This window comes from Zootoca vivipara, chromosome 5, assembly GCF_963506605.1.
Source record: "Zootoca vivipara chromosome 5, rZooViv1.1, whole genome shotgun sequence".
Lineage (NCBI taxonomy): Eukaryota > Metazoa > Chordata > Lepidosauria > Squamata > Lacertidae > Zootoca > Zootoca vivipara.
Genome location: NC_083280.1, coordinates 59,832,333 through 59,838,332, shown reverse-complemented (window position 1 = coordinate 59,838,332; position 6,000 = coordinate 59,832,333). Strand labels below are relative to the sequence as shown.

The 6,000-nt window shown below is 37.6% G+C and overlaps 1 protein-coding gene across 6 annotated transcripts in view; it reads left to right on the top strand.

The window, feature by feature from the left end:
* EBF3 (EBF transcription factor 3) overlaps positions 1–6,000 on the top strand; it is a 178,158-nt gene that overhangs the window by 37,391 nt on the left and 134,767 nt on the right. The gene's annotated exons all lie outside the window — the stretch shown is intronic.

Below are 6,000 nucleotides of genomic sequence, written 5' to 3'. Positions count from 1 at the left end.
AGAGATGCATGTTGGTGCAATAACAATAACAATAAATAATTTCACATATACTCTCATGGGGTCTGAACTGACCAGCAATGAGACCTTGGGATTGTAGTGGATAGTTCGATGAAGATGTTGACCCAGTCTGTGGCAGCTGTGAAAAAGGCAACTTCCGTGCTGGAGATCACTAGGCAAGGAATGGAAAATAATACTGCTGCTATTGTAATGCTGTTATACAAATCTATCAAGGAGATGGAACAACTGCTTTAGGAGGAAAAGTTGGAACTTTTTAGTTTAGAGAAAAGAGGAGATAAAACTACGCATGGCATGAAGAAATAAATAAAACTTTTTCACCCTCTCTTATAACATTAGAACTCGTGGACATCCAATGAAACTGAATGTTGGAAGATCCACAATGGATAAAAGAAATTACTTCTTCACACTGTACAAAAGAAAGTTAAACTATGGAACTCACTGCCACAGGAGGCAGTGAGGGCCACCAACTTGAGTGGCTTAAAAAATATTACTGGACAAAGCTATCAATGGCGACTAGCCACAGTGGCTGGGCTCTGCTTCCACAAGTCAGAGGCAGTAATGCTTTTGAATACCTGTTGCTGGAAACCACAAGAAGGGAGAGGGCTCTTTGGTCTGGTCCTGCTTGAAAGTTTCCCACAGGCTTCTGGGTGGCCACTGTGGGAACAGGATGCAGGACTAGATAGGCTTCTGGCACATTTCAGCAAGCTCTTCTTATGTTCTTAACTGAAAATACTTATGCCTTTTCTAAGCCTTTGTCTTGTTTTAACCCTTTGCTGGTTACTTCTGGCAACTAATTGATTCTCACTCATCCAAGTACTGCAGAAGCCAGGACCATCTGAAAGAAATTATCCAATTGTTAACATCCAGAGGTTTACAGTTATATAATGATGGAGAAAACCGCAGTCCCCATGAGATGACAAATTTCAGAGATGCTTTTTAAAATAAAATTATCCAGCCTAACTTACAAGGCAACCTTCTTGTACTTAAGACAATAACTGCAATCTGGAATTAATTTTTTTGTGATAGGGCAGATCCAATTTGCTGCTTTAACTGTTGATTAAGGAATCCGTTCTACAAGGCTGTCCCTGTAAGTATTTGCTGTTTATTTGTCTGTGGAAAGCTGCTGGAATCCCCTTCAACTGGGATTGCTTGGTCAGACGTGGCTGTAATGAAGAGCAGTCTGGCAACATTCAGTTCTTCTGGCTGGGCTTGTTTGTATTAAAGGAATAGTTTGCTTTTTTAGCAATGAGCTGGCCTGGCAAATCAATGCCTATCATGCTTACCTCATGTTTTGCAGCATTGAAACTTACATGCAAACATGGATCTATTCCTGCGTCGATGAATACACGTCAAAGTCACAGTGATTTCAGTAAGGCAGACACAACACAGAATTGCTTATTTCCCTTATCCTATTGGAAAGAACCGGAGCTATTTAGAATGCAATTGGTGCTTTGGGCAGCTGTGTAGACTTTTAAAATCCCGTGTAGTTGTCTAGATGTTTAAAAACAATGTTAAAGTCCCATATTTTCTGTGATTTAGGTAGATGATGATGATGATGATGATAGGTGCATATAAACAGGTTTTAGCTTCTATAAAGTGTATTCAGTCATCTGAGCACCCAAACCACATCTATGCACGGGTTTGTTCTGATAGTACTCTGTTGGAATGTGTATTATGCCTTCCTTATTGGCATACCACAGTTCTATAAAATGTGGGAGACTTTATTGTAAACCGCTCTGAAGAATAAAAGTGAAACCTGGAATATAAGGATTTTAAATAAATAAATAAATTACTCCCCACCCCCAAATAATACTATTCTTTGGAGCATTGATTCATAGCGTGAGATCCAATTGTGGCAGCCGGCTACCACAATAGCCATTCTGCTGTGCGGGAGCACCATTCTTAGTGTGGCGGAACAGCTAAATCCATTGAGTGATATGTATACTGTTTTGTTTTGTTACACTACTTTCGCTTGTGCTACTGCTTGCATGACAGAAATAGCTTGTTCAGCGAGGCCAGTTCTGTTGCTGCTTGCACTCGCATGTTGGATCTTGGCCATAGTGACATTATTGATTGATTGATTCTTTACTGTATAGCCTTGTAGGGATGGGATTTCATTTTGATCAGTATCTATTGGGACAAGCCCCCAAAGCATTTATTAATATAATCTTACTGATATAGGCCATCATAACTTGTTTCCAGATTATAATGTCTTGGATCCTAAGATAAGTCACCTTAAGGAACTTAGAAGGAATGTTTATAATGTTTATAATCCTTAGAAGGAAGGATTATAATGTCTTGGATCCTAAGATAAGTCACCTTAAGGAACTTAGAAGGAATGTTTCCAATTACTTCCTCTCTCCTGCAGCCACCTGTTTTCTCCAAATATGCATCTCTAAAGGGTGAAGTATCCTTCCTGAATAAGGTGGAATGGGCAATTCACAGAGGTCTTTACGGTTTTGGGGTGCTTTTTCCCTAGCAGTTGCATCCCACATTATTCATCAGGGTTCGTTCACCTTCTGGAGAGGCTTTTCTGGGTATACAGGCGGATGAAATGAGGAGAGGGCGATAAGAAGCTTTCTTTTCACGAGCTTCCTTAGTTTAACCTATCCCAGGATCCAAGCCAAGGCATTAGATAGTATCTAGTATTTTAGTAATTCAAAACTTAGTATCACCAATGACATTATACTAGTTCATTCATGCTTTTTATATATGGATATTTAATTTGCTGTTTGGATGTAAATAATCCTATGAAATGCAGTGCCACGATCGGTAGTTTTGAAGCTGTTGTGAAATTTGTTAGGCTAGTACCGTAACACAATAGTGGGGCAAAAGTGCTCTGAATGAATGAATGAATATTTAATGAGATCATACATATAGCATAGTATCTAAGGGTGGTTTTCAATGGATGTTTGCAACGTGCCAGCTCCTTAAAAATCTGCAGCATTGCACTGAGAGGCAGAGATACCGTATCCATACTTCAGGCAGAACTGGACAAAGCTTTGTCCTGACAGGTTCCAGAACTTACTTGCAGCAGAACCATGAACCTTAAATTTTAAGGTTTAAGAGAATTCTCTGATTCTGTAGTGATCTTGTGGGTTCCACCTTATTCTAATGCTGTTTCATGAGTGAGCTGTATTCAGGAGTTTTGTGCATTTGTGAGAGTCAGTAATTATTTTGAAGTACAGAATTTGCATGGAAAGTATAAATTGTACACCATTCATTGTAACCTTTTAGTTCTCCCACGTTTTTGGGTGGTTATATTGCTATCCTTTGAATTGGGCTTCAGAGGTAACATTGGGCCTGGATTTACATTTTGCCAATGGCACAAATATACTGCTTAATGGCTCTAATTAGGGAGATCTAAGACTAAGACCTCTTAGTAAGCAGATTATGGCCAAGTCAGTAAAACTAAAACTTGGAATGTCAAAATCATTCCATATTGGCATAGTAAACGTGTTTTAGTCCATGAACTCGTTTGAAACATGCATGAAACGGAACCTGCTTTTTTGGTATAGCAAAATGTGAAAATAACAGGATCTTTTAAAAATGTATGCTCATCTATCTTATCTTTTATATAGAGAAAAAATTCATGCCAGGATAAGTTGTTTAAAGAAAAAAAATCCTGACCAATCAATATAATAACTAGTATTTGATTCATATTCATGCTTAATTAACAGAAAACTCAGTTGTGAAACACTCTATTTTTATGTCAGAATTGCATGCTTTTAGTTTGCAGGATTTATATGGGCTTAATACTTCTTTTTCAATTTGTTTCACATTTCCTTTAGCAGAAAGGAAAGAAAAATATTTTGCCCTCAGTGTACAAATTATATTGTTTACCTAAAACCAGAGGTTTTTTCAGGTACAGAACTTATTGATCTATCAGTGTATTTTCAGTAGGGTTTGATGTTCCATGTAAGGTTGCACTGCATGAAACCTTTGTGGGGCTTATTGCTGGGATGTTTTTATTCACCAAACAATATCCAGTTTATAGTTGACAAGTTATTTTGGCCATAACACCAAGTATCAAGAGAGGCAAATGCCAGTTTAGACATACCCCAAAGTGGGTAGCACATTAATTCCTAAGAAGGACAGATAAGGTAGCTAATTCAACACAGATGCAGAGCCATAATAAAAAGTATCATGTTGTACATTACCTGCTGTGATAATAGTATGCACCAAGGATTTGAGGTTTGCTCTTTTCCCCCTTTTAAAGGCCAGGCCAATGTTTTTGTTTTGAAGTTGATGAAATATATAAGAAATAAAATACTAGTTAAAAAGCAATAATAATCAGGACAGTGTTTGAGTTTCTAGCTGGTACAATAAAGTTTATATAGAATGTGTTTTTTAAAGTATCAAGGCCACATTTCTTCATTCTAACTGCTACCAACACTTTTGCAAAGCAGCATCTTAAGCCAATGAAACAAACCAAAATTTTGTATCTTCTCTCATTCCTTAATGCAGGCACTGGGACTTATGTGTTTCTCAATGAATGAATAAGGATGGGAGTTGTCTTTCAACTGTGCAATTTAAGTTGTTTATTCTGCAGTTTCCATTCGGAACATCGCACTGGTTTAAATATGCAGGGGGTTTTTTAAATAAAAAAATCAAAAGAAAGAAGCATGTTGAAAGTAACTTCATAAGTACTTTCATTGAGACTTTAGCACTTAATGAAGTGGGGGATGGGAGAAGCAAGTATATTTGAAGAGGTAGCTCAATGGTTCAAAGAGACTTTGAAAAAAATAGACTGTGGATAATTGGGTTATCAGATGCAGACACTGCAGGGAATTGAGCATTATCTCTCCTTAGTGTTAGGACTACTGGGTCACTTCCTTAACTCTACAGCTTCATTCCTTGTCAACCTGACAAACTCCAGATGACTCTGAAATGGGCTTTTACTGGTTATCACCCTAAAGTTCCATCCTTCAACAGGTTGATTTTACACACATTATATATATATATAAAATCTCCTTGTATTCCTCTCCCATTGATTCAGCTGCCTTTAATTGATTTGAACAGAGGCCTAATTCTTGGATTCAAGTGAGTCTTCCCTTGTCTTCAACTGCTGTTATTCATTTCTATTAGACAACATCTAACAAAGATATTGACTTGCACTTTGACACTGGAACTGCGACTGAGCTTGATTGTACCGTCAATCTAAAAAACAAACAAACAAAATCTTTCAAAGTAGCTGTAAAACATTTAATTGTGCAACTGCATAGCTGTTTCCTCCATTGCTTGTATTTTATTACATAACTCAGACATGTATTTCCTTTCTGATAATTCAATTAATTCAGAATCCCAGGAAGATAATTTTATAATTTGGGGTGTTTGATTAATTTAAAGTAGTCTCATTTTTTTTCTTATCACAGAAAGATTGTTATTATTTATATAATGCAATCAGTGTAAATTTAAGGAAAAATTAAACTTATGGGTACCATTTTTAAAATCCTTGATTGCATATATAGGTCATAGTTGAAAAACAGAAATGGAAATATACATATATGTATATATCCACCAGACATGAATGCAGAAAAAGGCATCATACCCACTGCTCCTCTGCCAGCTTCTTTGACAGCAGCCAAACTAGGATGAGTAGTTCCACATGTGTTATCCTTTCACTAGATGTGGTTGTATTTTTCCCTGCTTAAGTTTCTGTTGCATAGGAACCACAACTGATCTACAGGTGGAAGCCTGTTTCTTTACACCAACTGCTGTCATAGGATAAGGGCTGGAGAGTCTTGAGTTGTGTCCAATGTTACCATTCCACTTGTGCTTCAGACCTTTGTTTGTGCAACAGAACCATCTCCTCCTCTGCTTTCCCTTGCAGTCCCTTGCACACCCTCCAAATCTGCTCCAGAGGGTTCGGAGGCCCTCTTGATTTGATTTTGGGGACACATGTAGAGAGGAGAAGTGCAAATGGAATACTGTGTGACTGGAATGTTGCTTGTGCAGCATTGGATCTAATTCCTTGTTTTG